This window comes from Thermobia domestica, chromosome 11, assembly GCF_964235325.1.
Source record: "Thermobia domestica chromosome 11, izTheDome1.hap1.1, whole genome shotgun sequence".
Lineage (NCBI taxonomy): Eukaryota > Metazoa > Arthropoda > Insecta > Zygentoma > Lepismatidae > Thermobia > Thermobia domestica.
This window is the reverse complement of record NC_137464.1, coordinates 267,079,372-267,093,849: the sequence shown is the minus strand read 5'-3', so window position 1 is coordinate 267,093,849 and position 14,478 is coordinate 267,079,372. Positions and strand designations below refer to the sequence as shown.

Sequence of the window (14,478 nt, the reverse complement as noted above, 5' to 3'; positions counted from 1 at the left end):
ATCACATCGATACTCAAATTACTCCCATACTTGGGCAAGCATGTCCTGCGTCACTGATGTTATGGCAGTGCTGATCCGCTTCTTCAACGCTTCCAGGTTCTGTGTTAGTGGAAGTACATAAACATTGTCTTTAACGAAACCCCACAGGAAGAAGTCACAGGGTTTCAAATCCGGTGACCATGGAGGCCTGCTTAGACATGCTAAGTCGCCAGCTCCTTGACGACCAATCCAAGGGCTCGGTAGAGTTTCATTCAGATATTCACGCACTTGGCGACTCCAGTGAAGGGGTGCCCCGTCTTGTTGAAAAATTAAGTTGTCTTCGTGCAGCCTCGGAAACAACCAGTTTTGTAACAGCGAGATACTGCTGACTATTAACCGTGTTTCCATTAAAGAAGAATGGGCCGTAAACAGATGATCGGGATATTGCACAAAACACATTTGACTTTGACTTTGGGCGAATCTCGTACATGTTCAATGACTACGTGTGGGTTCTGTAGGCCCCAAATTTGACATTTTGTTTGTTTACCTGACCACTAACACGGAATGTCGCTTCATCACTGAACACGATGCGTTGTGCAAAAGTGTTATCATTATCAATAGCATCCAGAATCTCGTTACAAAATTCCATACGTTTGCGTTTGTCATCAGGACGCAGAGCTTGTAACAGCTGTAACTTGTACGGCTTCATAACCAACCGATGTCTCAAAACACGCCAAATTGTTGTTGTCGGCACTTGTAACTCCCGACTGGCACGACGAGTTGATTTTGAAGGACTACGTTGGAAAGCAGTTTGAATTCGTGCAACATTTTCTTCAGGAACACGAGGGCGGCCAGGAGTCTTTCCTTTACATACACATCCTGTATCTACAAACTGTCGATACCATCTGCGAATGTTCCACCCATTCGGAGGATCAATTTGGTACCTCAATTTGAAACGTCTTTGCACTGTAATCACGGAATTGCACTTTGCAAACTCGAGAACACAAAATGATTTCTGCTGCGGAGCAGCGATTTTAAACATATGACGGTTACCAAGTAAAATAGACAACTGACATCTATTATTATACCGCATTGACTTGACCCCTAGTCTTCCGTTGCAAGCGCTGCAATCGTCTGAAGGAATTCCACTCGCTTTCTCTCGTTTAGCAACAGCTGAACCCTTATTGGCTCAACGCGAGGGTGTGTGAGGGTGTGAGCTTTAGTTCGCATTTTTGCCACGGCTCAAGACATTTTGGCAGCACAATAGCGGCTATTAATATAAACTGGACTATGTATTCGTTTCTCCAATAGCCGAGCCGATGCGCAGCGATCGATAGTTTGGACAAAATAATTCTTCGTAATACGTATATTATTTTTGAAACAGGGTGTAAATATCTAGGGTCTAGTTTATTATAAATTAGTGAATCTAATGCAGTTGTACCATAAATATATCAAACCTGTAATGTATTGTGTAAATAATAGATTCCCTTATGGAAAGCTGGATTCTTAACATAATAAATTATATTTTTTCTATATTCCGTTAAGTTTCCATCGGTACAGTTGCATTAGCTTCTGTGTTGTTTAAATTAAACTTTTGTGCCAATTTTCTTAAAACACGTCACAGATCCCGAGAGATATATATATAATGAAAAGTGTTGAATCAAGGCTGTTAAGCTATACTAGGTGCATCCACTCCTTCCTTCTTATGTGTAAGTGTGTAGTCTAATGAAAGTTTAGGAAAGAGGCAACGCTCTGGTACTGTACCTTCTTGGCTGCCCCATATTCACCTATAAAAACAACAGCTACCTACACGCAAGGCATCCTACCAACTGCAAAGTGTATGGAGAAGTCAAAAGGGAAAGTGATTTAGGACATGGGCAGATCAACATAACCGAAGATGGAGCATCGACTACACCGAGAAAGGATGCAAATGCCATGAAATTGCACATGATCCACTACGAAACAACAGAACTCAATGTCATTTGAAAAATGAGTCATGACGTCATCCCCAGACTTGCCATTTGTCCATTTTGCATCACAACAGAAAAGAGAAAACACCTAGGATAGAAAAAGAAATACTTAAGTTTATTTGTAACATCTATCCACCATAGTTATTTAAGTTTGTAAAAGAACAAAATATATTTTCTGTTATTGTTCGGAGCATTCGCGTACGTGCTTCGTGTGTGTCATGATGTAAAAAAGTGATGTTTCATGTTACAAAATCCTTCGTTTGTCGTTCGTGTTTGTTGCTAACGGAGGCGTATTGGCTGATCCGTGCCACTACATGGTGGGTTCGTGTTTCTTGTTTTTTTGTTTCGCCATCTGCAACAAGTTCTGTAGACGAAGACAGCTGAAGGTCGGCCTCGATTCTCCGTTTTCTCGCTGTTTGCCGTTTCGATTCGTTTTGTGCTTTACTGGCGAATGGCTCTTCTCTCAAGAGATGAGTCAACAATTTCTAGTCTCGATTATATTCTATTATAGTGAAACCTGATTGCAACACTATACTTTTTCATGGACAATGTTTAAAACCAGGGCCCATCCTAGACTTTGGTAATATATAAGAATGTAAAACAAAATCAATCAAAAACAATTTTAAAAAACTTAGTCGGCTTCCCCTCTCCACCCCTAAAACTATGAAAAGTAGAAAATAATTCATCCAATAAGATAAGTTATTATTATTATTATTATTATTATTATTATTATTATTATTATTATTATTATTATTATTATTATTATTATTATTATTATTATTATTAAGTATTCTGCCTATCGGCAGATCCTCAGACTAAAGAGTTTCTTTTCTTCTTAATTTTCAGTTTGGACCTGTTAATGTTTCTTCCATGCTTCTCGATCTTCATCTTCCTCTTTTAATTCCCAATATTTTCTTCTATTTTTCAAATCATCGATCACTTGTGTTCTTCTTCTTCCTATTCCTCGCTTTCCCTCCATCTTTCCTTCTATGGCGATATGAAGAAGGCAATTTCTTCGCAAAATGTGTCCAATCCAATTGGCCTTTCTACAAAGGATGCTGGCTAAAAAAGTGTCCTCTTCTCTCCTGTCCATTTTAAAGCATTTTCGTTTGTTGCTCTCTCTATCCATTTTATCTATTCCATCTTCCTCCAACAGCACATTTTGAAACTCTCTAAATATTTATTTAACTTCCGTAATGTCCAAGTCTCTGAACCATAAAGTCCCATGCTCCATATACAGGGTGGCCCAAAAGTAGGTATACACCCCTGCATTGATCAAGCATAACATTCTAGTTTGAGTTTATTTGCTTCGACTTTTCCGAGCTTAAGATGTAAGTGAAAACACATTAAGAACAAATAATAACGAAACTAAGTCTACCTCATGGATAACAGTAAGAAATGATATAAAATGCACTACGGAACCGTATACCTACTTTTGGGCCACCCTGTAGAGCACTTGACCAATTTCTTCCTTAGTCCAATATTAAGGCTTCTAGTTGAGGACTTTTTCTTGTTGAATGCTTCTTTGGCTATGGCAATTCTCGACCTCATCTCTTTGGTGCAGTACGCGTCTTTCGTCAAAATACTTCCCAGATATTTGAAATGATCGACTTGTTCAAGTTCTGTTTGTTTTACTCTGACCTGTAAAGGCGCATTTCCACGGGATATTCTCATGTATATTATATAATCTATAAAAAAGTTTCGAAGTCTGTTCCAAAGCAAACAAATTAATGTACAATACAAACTTAATTTTAAATGTAGCATTTAAATGATGTTATACTCCACTTCCTCACTGAGAGAGAAGTTAAATGGGGATTTACAATGCAAGATCCATGATTAAGAAGGGGGGGAAAACATTGTTTTAAATTGCATGATTTTTTTTCATTATACAAGCTTTTTATAGACTTAAGAGTCTTCATCCCGGCGAAATTAAAATACCGCTAATTTTACAATAATTATGTGATATCTTCAAATAGATAAAAGATAATCGAAATGTGGAACAAGAGCGCCCTAGACAATATTATTTTACATGAGATACCGTTATCACGAGTCACTTATCTGCTTTCGATTTCGAGCCATTTTGAAAATCGGCATTTATTTTCGCGTTTCTAAACAGCTGAAAACGGAAAGCCACTAGGTGACTTGTGATAACGGTACCTCACGCAAAATAATATTGTCTAGGAAGCTCTTGTTCCATATTTCAATTATCTTTTATCTATTTGAAGATATCACATATTTACTGTAAAATTAGCGGTTTTAATTTCGCCGGGATGAAGACTCTTAAGTTTGATTTGAAGTTCTCGCTGAGCAAAACAATACGTTTACTGTAAAAACTATTAACGTATAACAGTTTCGCCAACTACCCACTTGACTTCATCAGACACCATCTTCTGATAGTGTCTGATGAAGCCAAAATGAATGGTTCGCGAAATTGTTACACGATACTATTGTTTTGCTCAGCGACTGGTTTAAATAATAATAATTAAAAAAATCATGGAATATATAACTAATTTAACAGCCTATGTTAAACAAGGCGTCCAAAAACTTAAGTTTGAAATAAAGGCACAATACATTTCAGTTTGCAAGCTGATATGCATTTTTTTTATATATATATACTTATTTAACGTTAAGTTAACGAAAGGATTAACGCTCATGCTAGTAGTAAAAAGTGTTCGTATTTGGATACAGACATTGAATCCAACGGAAATATTTTAAAACATACTCTACGAGAAAAAGGACTTCAATTTTGTGATATTTATATTAATTTACATCCTAAATTTGAAGTCATTTTTCTCGTGATTCCATTGGATGGATATTTAAGAACAGTTCTATTAGATTCAGTCTTGTCAATTTCGTATAAAACCGCAACCAGAAATTTAATCTAACCGTAAGTGTTACTTTCTTATAATTTTCTTACAGATTTACAATAAATTCCTGTATTTTTATCGAGAAAATTATAATTTTATATTTGATATTAGTGATTTATGCAAATTCAATGAAGATTTTTATTCAGTGCGTTATGCTGTTAAATTATTCAGTGCATTAAGTAGAAAAACTGTGAACAAACATTACAGTACAACGGAAATTCGTAGTTGCTAGCAGCACCCGGAAACATGAATCACGTCATCTTCAACCATATGTTCATGCTGTTCTGGTGTAGTGTTCGTTCTTGTGTAACCCACATAAGAGCATATACTACTAGTTGGCGAAATAGAATTCGTTAAAACACAAACAGTTTCATATTTATTTAAAACATATTATTATAATAGTTAATTAACATATCTCGAATATTTAGCAGGAAATTAATTAATAGATATGCATAGTAATTAATATTTTACTATGGAACATGTATTTTGTTCTCAAATTTTAGCAAAGTAAAATTATTACATTGCAGTTTCCCAAACAAATTATCACTTTAAAAAAATTACTCATGAAAATTTTATAGTGTAGGTGTCACTGAAAAATAGAATATTTTTAAGTTTGTGGCCATGACTGCAAGAATCGAGAATTACAACAAAGATTGAAAAGAGCCCATCTGTGCTTTTTCCTCGCACTCTCACTTTGAAAAATAAGGAATCGGACTGCTTTCCATTATGACGTACCTACGTAAACTATATTGAAGTCATATGAACTCCGCGGAAAGTTGATATCTCTTTCAGAAGCTGAAGAGAGACATTTTGTTTGATCTCTTGACTAATGCGTAGATCTAATCGTAGACGTTAACTTGCAAAACATACAATACAAGTTAATTATAGCTGTCACGGCAATGGAACACTTACTAAACACTAAACAGCCAATTGCGTTTAATATCGTGAAACTACGGTGAACTTCCAAACTCTATGCGCTTCAATACTAAAACCGCTTATCACATACGGTTAGTGAATGATGATAGCAGAATTGGTGGAATGAAGAAGTGGGAGTAAACGGGAGTACCCCGAGAAAACCCACGGACACAATGTTGTCTATCACAAATTTACTTGGCCGGGATCGAACCAGGGACCAATAAATTAGTACGTATATCCTTAATAATTTTGTGGGTATTCATTGCTTCTTAGTGCTGCAATAAAAACCGCCACTGGTTTGTTCTCTGTAAGGAAGGTTAGTTTTAACATGACTAACAAACGCCCACCAGCGTTCGATTAAATTTCTCATCAACATCGAGCAAACTACGCGAAAGAACAAAGTCAGCTTGTTCGTTTACATTTCACAACACTGTTAATTAGCTAATTACATTAGTTTCCATTTGCCTTCTGCCCAGACTTCTCCGTAGAGCTAACAATCTCAGCCACATCGCTTCTTGTTTACTACAGCCGTCAACCTGAGGATGGATTTTTTTTTTTCAATTCGACATCTTAAGAGTCTTCATCCCGGCGAAATTAAAGTACCGCTAATTTTACAGTAATTATGTGATATCTTCAAATAGATAAAAGATAATTGAAATATGGAACAAGAGCGCCCTAAACAATATTATTTGCGTGAGGTACCCTTATCACAAGTCACCTAGTGGCTTTCCGTTTTCAGCTGTTTAGAAACGCGAAAATAAATGCCGATTTTCAAAATGGTTTGAAATCGAAAGCAGATAAGTGAGTCGTGATAACGGTATCTCATGTAAAATAATATTGTCTAGGGCGCTCTTGTTCCACATTTCGATTATCTTTTATCTATTTGAAGATATCACATAATTACTGTAGCGGTAATTTAATTTCGCCGGGATGAAGACTTAAAACTTTAATCTCGTAACGCAATAGTAGTTTTGTAAGCTACGCACGAATCTGAGAACAGAGTATAATCGGAAGCCCAGATTCCGTAGACAGGATTGGGATTTGAATCTTCATACATAAATCATGCACGTTTCAAATTCAGTCAGGAAGGCGTGTCACGCAACCCGTGATTTTTATTTATTTATTTATTTATTTATTTCAGGAAACACCTGGTGATAATTGAGACGAGGAACTTGTAGTGTACCACAACAGCATGGTGTACAAACTGGAGGCAAGGACATCCGGGAAGGCATGCAATAAATTCACAAAAGCTGTGAGCGTGTCAGATGCAGTCAGAAGTAACAAACCGCAGTCAAGTAATGAAGAGTAGCACTCTATGGTTTACGTAAATTATAACTCTATACAGGTGTTTCCTTAAAAAATGAACTTTGAAGGTCCATGGCGCTAAAACTATGGGACCTACCGTAGTCGGGTAAAAGACTTCACTTCGGAACTAATATATACTCTATCCAAATATCCAAGTTTCACAATATTCTGTGGACTTCCGCAACAATTTTTATAGAGGTAGTTGGTGAGTACTTGAAATTACATGCCCGTAGCCAAACTCTATTAAAATTGTTGCGTGAGTACTTTAGGATTCTCAAACATGTATTTTTAGATAGCACACATATTAATTCCTATATAAAGTCTTGACCCGACTACGGTAGGTCCCATAATATTGAAGCTATGGATCTTTAAAGTTCATTTTTTCATGTTTTCGATACGCTATGACTCCGAAAGGAAACATTTGTGCACCTAGGTTGGTCTATACTTTTTGTCGTATCTTGGTATCACGGTGGTGTTTTGAAACATCCTGTGTATTGCAATAATAAGCTAATATACCGGTACTTGTGAAATGGACTCGTGCTACAGGTGTCAATGGTTTAATTATTGAATCAACAACATTGACAAGATTAATATATTCCACATGCGGTATGAATGAGTAACTTTCCTCTGAGAGCCTAACACGTAACTTAAGCGGCGTTTCAGTTTAAAATAGAAAAAACAGTGAAAAGATAATGGTTAAGTAATCGTGGTTGGCTCCACATAAATATCTTTTGTGTTATTTATAACAAGTCAAGTGATTATATAAGTAGGTAAACGACTTCCAAAGACTGATAAAATATTCCAATTGTTCGGTAGAAATGGGCCTCAAGGCGACAACTGGCATCTGTAAATAGCTACAGTTTTATTCGTGTGACGTAGAAAACAAGTTACATGTCCATATGTCTTTTTTTCTATTAACGATTTGAAAAGAGTGTTTCCCTTCCCTTCCCTCCACCTGGAAGACTTCCTTGTGAAAGCTGCAGGCGGGGGCTTTTCACTCCGTCTTTACGGCTTATAATGTTGTAGCAGCTCGCAATGCTATAAAAGCAGAAACACAATGGATGCAGATAGAATGTGTAATTATGACTCCAAGGCCATCGAGTGGACTTACCGGCGATGGCAACCAATACCATAACTTATAAACCGTTACCAATGTATTGGAAGATAATTCGTTAAGACCTTCTGTGGCAAACTACACGTTAGTGAATTGTTTTGCATTTACAAAGAGAAATAAATTTTGTCTTATTCGCTGATGCCATTTATTTGAAATTTAATTTGCCTTAAGTAGATCTACTACGTAAGATTACCTACATACGTAGGTCTACGTCCAGGGAGAGAACACAGTAGCAGTGACATAACTAAAGGCTTTATGACCACCCCGCAGTCAGCGTTAAGTGGGGCCCCTTCTCTACGTCCCACATCACGATTTGGGGACCTCCTGATGGCTTGGGCCCCCCGCAATGCGGGGTCTGCAGGGCCCTCATTTACGCCCCTGCACAGTAGAATATAAGAAATAACTTGGCACAAATAGTTCAGGATCCTTACCCTTAGTTAACTGACCTCCAATCTCATCGATAGAATCTAATGGGAAATTCAAGATATTACAATCAGATACACCCTCAGGAATTTTTCCGAACACCAACACAGCGGAGTCCCAAATAAACATACACCTCGATGTACGCGTTCACATGATATTTCTGTGAAACAACAATTACATTTAAGCACTAACTACAATAATCGGACTAATGTATAGCGCTACAGTATGTAACATACGTATTTCAAATACTATAGTGCATGAGCAAGCAAATCTAATAAGTTTCAATGTTTATTTTGAAGAACTGAACTATAACGCCAGGGGCTGTTAACTGCCCCACCCTGTGGGCGGCCATGATTAGAATATCATTTTGTAACATCTTTAGTTCCACAACCTATCTAACTCCTCAATATTCAACTTTGGGATCCCTGACATGAGATCCCTATTTCGATCCCCGGCCAAGTAAGCTTGTAGTGGCAAACATCGTGTCCGTGGATTTTCTCGGAGTACTCCCGTCTTCTCCTACGTTCCCATTCCACCATTTCCTCCATCATTCACTTGCCTTAATCATTTGTCTCCCTTGGCCTAAAAGGGAATAATCATGGGACGTTAACCTGACACATTTAACAATTTTCACTGTAGCTTATAGTGAGAAACAATTTTCAAACGCCTGTTTTTATACAACCCAACATATCATAAAAGTTCAGCTGGTTGCAAACGATTAGGCGTTCCGTTGACTTCATAGCAATTGTATTTTTCTTTTCGTGATAACAGGACAGACACCATTACCTTCCAGAAACCAAATAAAAATGTTAAAGACTAAAAAATAAAGAGACAATAACTGCAAAAAGAAACGGGAAACAATTCTTTAGTGTTATTGCCTTATTAACAGAAGTTTAGAAAAATGTATTAAAAAGAGGAAATGATTTATTTGTTGAATTTAATGGATACAAGTAACTTTCCTGTTACATATAATTTTAAAAACTCTCAATTTTAGGAAGAGCGCCCAATGCTTCTAGTCTTGATTCCGTGTATTCATTTAATCCCCACCACAATTATTATTTCACCCTTTTTAGTGCATCTTGTGTAAACTTTGATTAAAAACGTAATCAATTACCTCCACCAAACGTTTTTCTGCTTTTTTTAGTGAAATTTATAAAGCAATTGTTTTTAGGAGTTAAATCGTAGAAGTGCATTTTGAAAATTGTAATTTATTGTTTGTTTCTTTGTTTTTGTTTTTGTTTTTTTTTTTTTTTTTTTTTAAATATGAAAGTTAAGTCTCACATATCATTTATTGTTTGTTTTTATGGAAATGTGGTGGATGCGAATATAAAACGACATAACATCTGTTCTGTGAAGCTCTCGTAGTCAGCAACTTGCAGCAACGTGCAAAGAGGTTTGTTTAATTTTTTAAGTGTCTTTGTGGAAACGAAATTAGTAAGCAATTAGACACTCGTAAACTAGCTGAAGGTCTTTGTTTCTTCTTCCTATTTAACAGAAAGTGGATTTTTACACTTGATTAAGAGTTCGGAAAACGCAGGCTTTCATGCTCTTTATAAGCAAGGTTAGCATAATGAATGCATTAGTCCACGGAAGGAGATTAAGCATTATATACGACTAATGAAGTTCTAAGTTGCGTTGCACGGATTCTTTACACGAGTACGTCAGAATTAAGAGGGAGCAGGCAGGAGTGAACATAAGCCACAAATTACACATACAGGGTGTTTTAAAACAACACCGACAACGTTTGGGAGGTGATTCCTGACACCAAGATAAGACAAGAACTATAGACCAACCTGAGTGCACAAATCCTTCCTTTATAGGCTGCCGAAAACATGAAAAAAATGAACTTTAGAGATTCATAGCTCCAAAACTATGGAACCTAAAGTAGTCGGGTCAAGACTTCACTTAGGAACTAATATGTGCCTTATCCAAATATCTAAGTTTCACAATGCTGTGGCACTTCTTCGATAATTTTTATAGTAGTGCCACAGCATTGTTGGTGAGTACTTCAAATTGTATTTCCATAGCATTTCCATAGCCAAACTCCCTCTATAAAAATTGTTGCGTAAGTACAGCTGGATTCTGAAACTTGGATATTTGGATAGGATAGATACTAGTTTCTAAGTGAAGTCTTGACTACGGTAGGTCCCAAAGTATAGAAGCTATGAACTTTCATTTTTTCTTGTTTACGGTAGCCTATAACTCCGAAATGACGGATTTTTGCATCCAGATTATTCTACACTTTTTGTCTTATCTTGGTGTCAGGAGTCGCCTTCCAAACATCGCTGTTTTGAAACACCATGTATATAATTCTTGAGTATGTATGACTTTCCCTTTCTTCAAAGAAAGGAAATAACTCCTGTTTGCAGGTATTTTTAACCAATATAATAAACACACCAAATAATATATTGAACAATACAAGGTGATTGTTATACGTTACTCTATTCTGATTGGAACTCTGACTCACTGCTTTGTAAGTCCTTCAACACAGATTTTTCCTTCAAATATTGTTCCAATGATTCAATCTTGGCTCTGATTTCTCTATCAGGACCGGAAGTGGCAGGCCCCTTACATTATGTCACTGATTAGAAGACATGCAAGATTCAAAGGAAAATAAATAAAAATGAAAGAGAATAATAGTGAATTCTTACCGTCCTTCCGAATGCATTGGAAGCGAAAGATTTCAACAATGGAACGAATGACAAATGCAACAATTGTTTCACCACACCATACAATTCTGAGCCGCCTTAAACAGCAATAAGCAAGCAAAAGATTAACGTGTCCAACTATATTAGCTTTTATTTCTTCTCTCATCTGAAGAACAATGCACCATCACGCACTGGATGCAAGGAGAAAATACCATCCCACTCCCCGGTAGACTTTTTCATTTCTTCGTGTCTCTGGCCATTGTGTTCGTAATTGCATTGCTATCATAAAATGGTAATACAACCATTTCCATCTCTCCATTGGCTAGCCTCTCTCGGGAATCCAAAAAATTTCTTCCCGATCACAGCCTCTAACTGGAGCTCTCATTGGTTAATTATATTATAAAAATCAGATACACACAAGAGACAGCATCGCCTCGCTGAATAGCTTGTTTATAATGAAGCGTTTTTAATGATACGCTTTAAAATCTCACTCATATGGGAATACAGAGTTCTACATATATACGTGTATACCTGCGAATGGTGTTGTTTTTTGAGTTTTTGTATAACTACAGCTCCCCTTAAAAAATAATATCTGAACACCCAATTGCTAAAGCCCACGAAAGATTTATGGCCCACCAGAGTAATATGTAATCAGCACATAGCTCCCAAACATCGCTGATATATTTCCGAGTTTCTAGACTGGAATCCGCTACCTTGTAATTTATGTAACTCTACATGCGCTGTCAAGTCCATTACATGCCCCGATTGAGAATCAAACGTAGCATTCATACATAGCTACTAAAAGAACTCGAGCTGGTCATTTGGCTTGAGACAAATAGAAGCAGGGTGTTCAGTACAAAATAATCTGTATGCGTATGTATAGGTAAAAATGTAAGTGATTCTGTTTGTGACTTCGTAACTCCAAAAATCACCTGAACGATCTCGATCAAATTTTCAACATAGATGAGATTCAGGGCTGGGATGGTTTTTATCATTTCACTTTGACGGTGCAACTTAGAGAGGGAAGGAGGAGATATTTAAAAATAATCGAAAATGACTGATATTAGTGTCAATCACCGATATTAGTGTCAGTGACCGATATTAGTTCGGGGTCACTGAGATGAACAGTGAGTGACACTTTCGATGCCGTTTAAATCCAAATTCAGTCTATGTCCAAAATGAAACGTATACTCGTCGAGAAAACTCTCGGATACTATATGTTCTCCATCAGCTACTTGTATGGCCGATGATAATAGAACCGGGAATCTCTCCCACCAGAGGTGAGCGCTCTACAACTTACTTTCCGACTCCTACTTTCTATTTTCACATTTTCAGTAATGAGCTAGCCATCAACAACACGGAAACATCGAGAAGAGTTAAAAATCTGACCATATTCTACAGAGGGACTTGAGTTCCAACGAGTTCCGTTCCACAGTCGTCAATTTAACGCCTCGCACATTAGATTCTGTTTTGGGTGCTGGGTTAGTTTAAAATATTCTTCGTCCATGTTGATGTATGAATTGATTTTCTATAAATTGATGTTACTTGTTTACACATCCGTATCTTCAGTGTGTCGGTCTAAAATTCATTTCCTTGTCCACATATTTATATCTTTTACGTCTTTCCTTTATCCGTTTCCTCAACAATACCTTTATAGCATGGACTTCGATCCACCCATCCTGCTCGAACAACAGAAAGACTGGAAATTATGTTTTCCTTGGTTTAGGACGTAAATTCACGTATAGTGTCGCATTATAGACGTAAACAAACGACGTGATCTTATGCATGTACATGAACAAAAATGACGTTAGTGTATGGCTACCTACAGTATATACTGTTGAAATAGTTATGCTATTGTGGTGCAAACCAGATTCGCATGTCTTTGTCGGATTCCACAACGCAAAAGCTGCATTTCTGAAAACAACAATATCTTCTGTTGAAAAAGATAGAATGAGAAAGAGAGAGAGAGAAAGAAATAAAGAGAAAGGAAACTGTTTACCCGACCGAGAGAACATATCAGTGAAGGGAAGTGCATGACATATGAGATAACGCTCTAGCCACAAACAGAAACGACTGCTACGCAGCGCCTAAGGTTAATATATTTACAGATTTCCAAAATAAATCCATTATTTTATAATCATCTTAAGTATGAGTCATTAAACTTTAGAGAGCTACATCTACTTTGCGACGGGGACTGTCCAAATTTGTAGTGTGAGTTTCAACCTTTTCTTTTCTTTTTCATTTGTAATACCAAAGGGTATTTCTTGTAGCACAATGACAATTAAGTAGCCTGTCCTAGTAGGCAATGATAAAATATACCTCTGCATGAACACTGCTTTCTACAAATGCAAGAGGGTTCATTAACCCTTCTCAGAGGATGGTCAATTCGAAATTCTCATAGTCAATAACGCATACCACTAAATTCTCCAACTCGCATATCCCCCTCCCCGACAATCATCATCATCATCATCATAAGTATTTTTCCATTATTAGCAGGCAGGTCACTTGCTGCAACTGAGAAGTTTCTATGCCCCACTGTCTTCCGCTAATCTCTTCGTCTTCACGTACGATTTGTTTTTATATCTTCCATTAATTGTAGTCTCCTTTGCTCCCTCCCTCTCTTTCCTGCCACCATATCCTCTAGCACCTTCTTCTCAATATCTAAAAGTGTTCATTCCTCCCCCACCCTCTCGTTCGTTTTCCGCTCGACCCAGCTATTTCTCTCCATTCTTCTCCACACTCACACTTCGAAAGCTTCCAGTCGATTTTCATATTTTTTACGTAATGTCCATGTTTCTGACCTAAGCAGTACAATATTGTACACGAATCATTATTTCAACTCTTTATTTAAGGCCCCACAAAATAGAATAGATATGCGTAGTAAACAAGGCTATTTTCTAAGCATAAGTCTACCATAATATTAGTAGTTCTTCAGTCTTTATTCACTCAGAACTAATTTTCTGACATAAGTTTTATTATACTAGCAAAGGCTGGAGGATTAATTTACATTACTAGGCTGGAAGATTAGTTTATTAGTTTACACTGCGCGAGTTGGTGCCATTCCACTGTAGAAATTAACCAACCTGTGCTACGTGGTCACTAACGACAAGTTGTGCACCTATATCGGTTAAGGATACACTAAAGTTGGAGAGGTAGTCCGCAGAGTGCCTTCGTAGGAGTAAAAGCGTCAACAACAGTTGACTATGCGCATGCGAGTACAAAGATTACTTCTTTGGAACGTTAGTGCTTGCGTAAGG

General features: G+C 37.1%; 1 protein-coding gene across 3 annotated transcripts in view; it reads right to left on the bottom strand.

The window, feature by feature from the left end:
* Nucleotides 1-14,478, bottom strand: part of LOC145665060 (G protein-activated inward rectifier potassium channel 3-like) — a 74,392-nt gene that overhangs the window by 48,998 nt on the left and 10,916 nt on the right. The window lies entirely within an intron of this gene.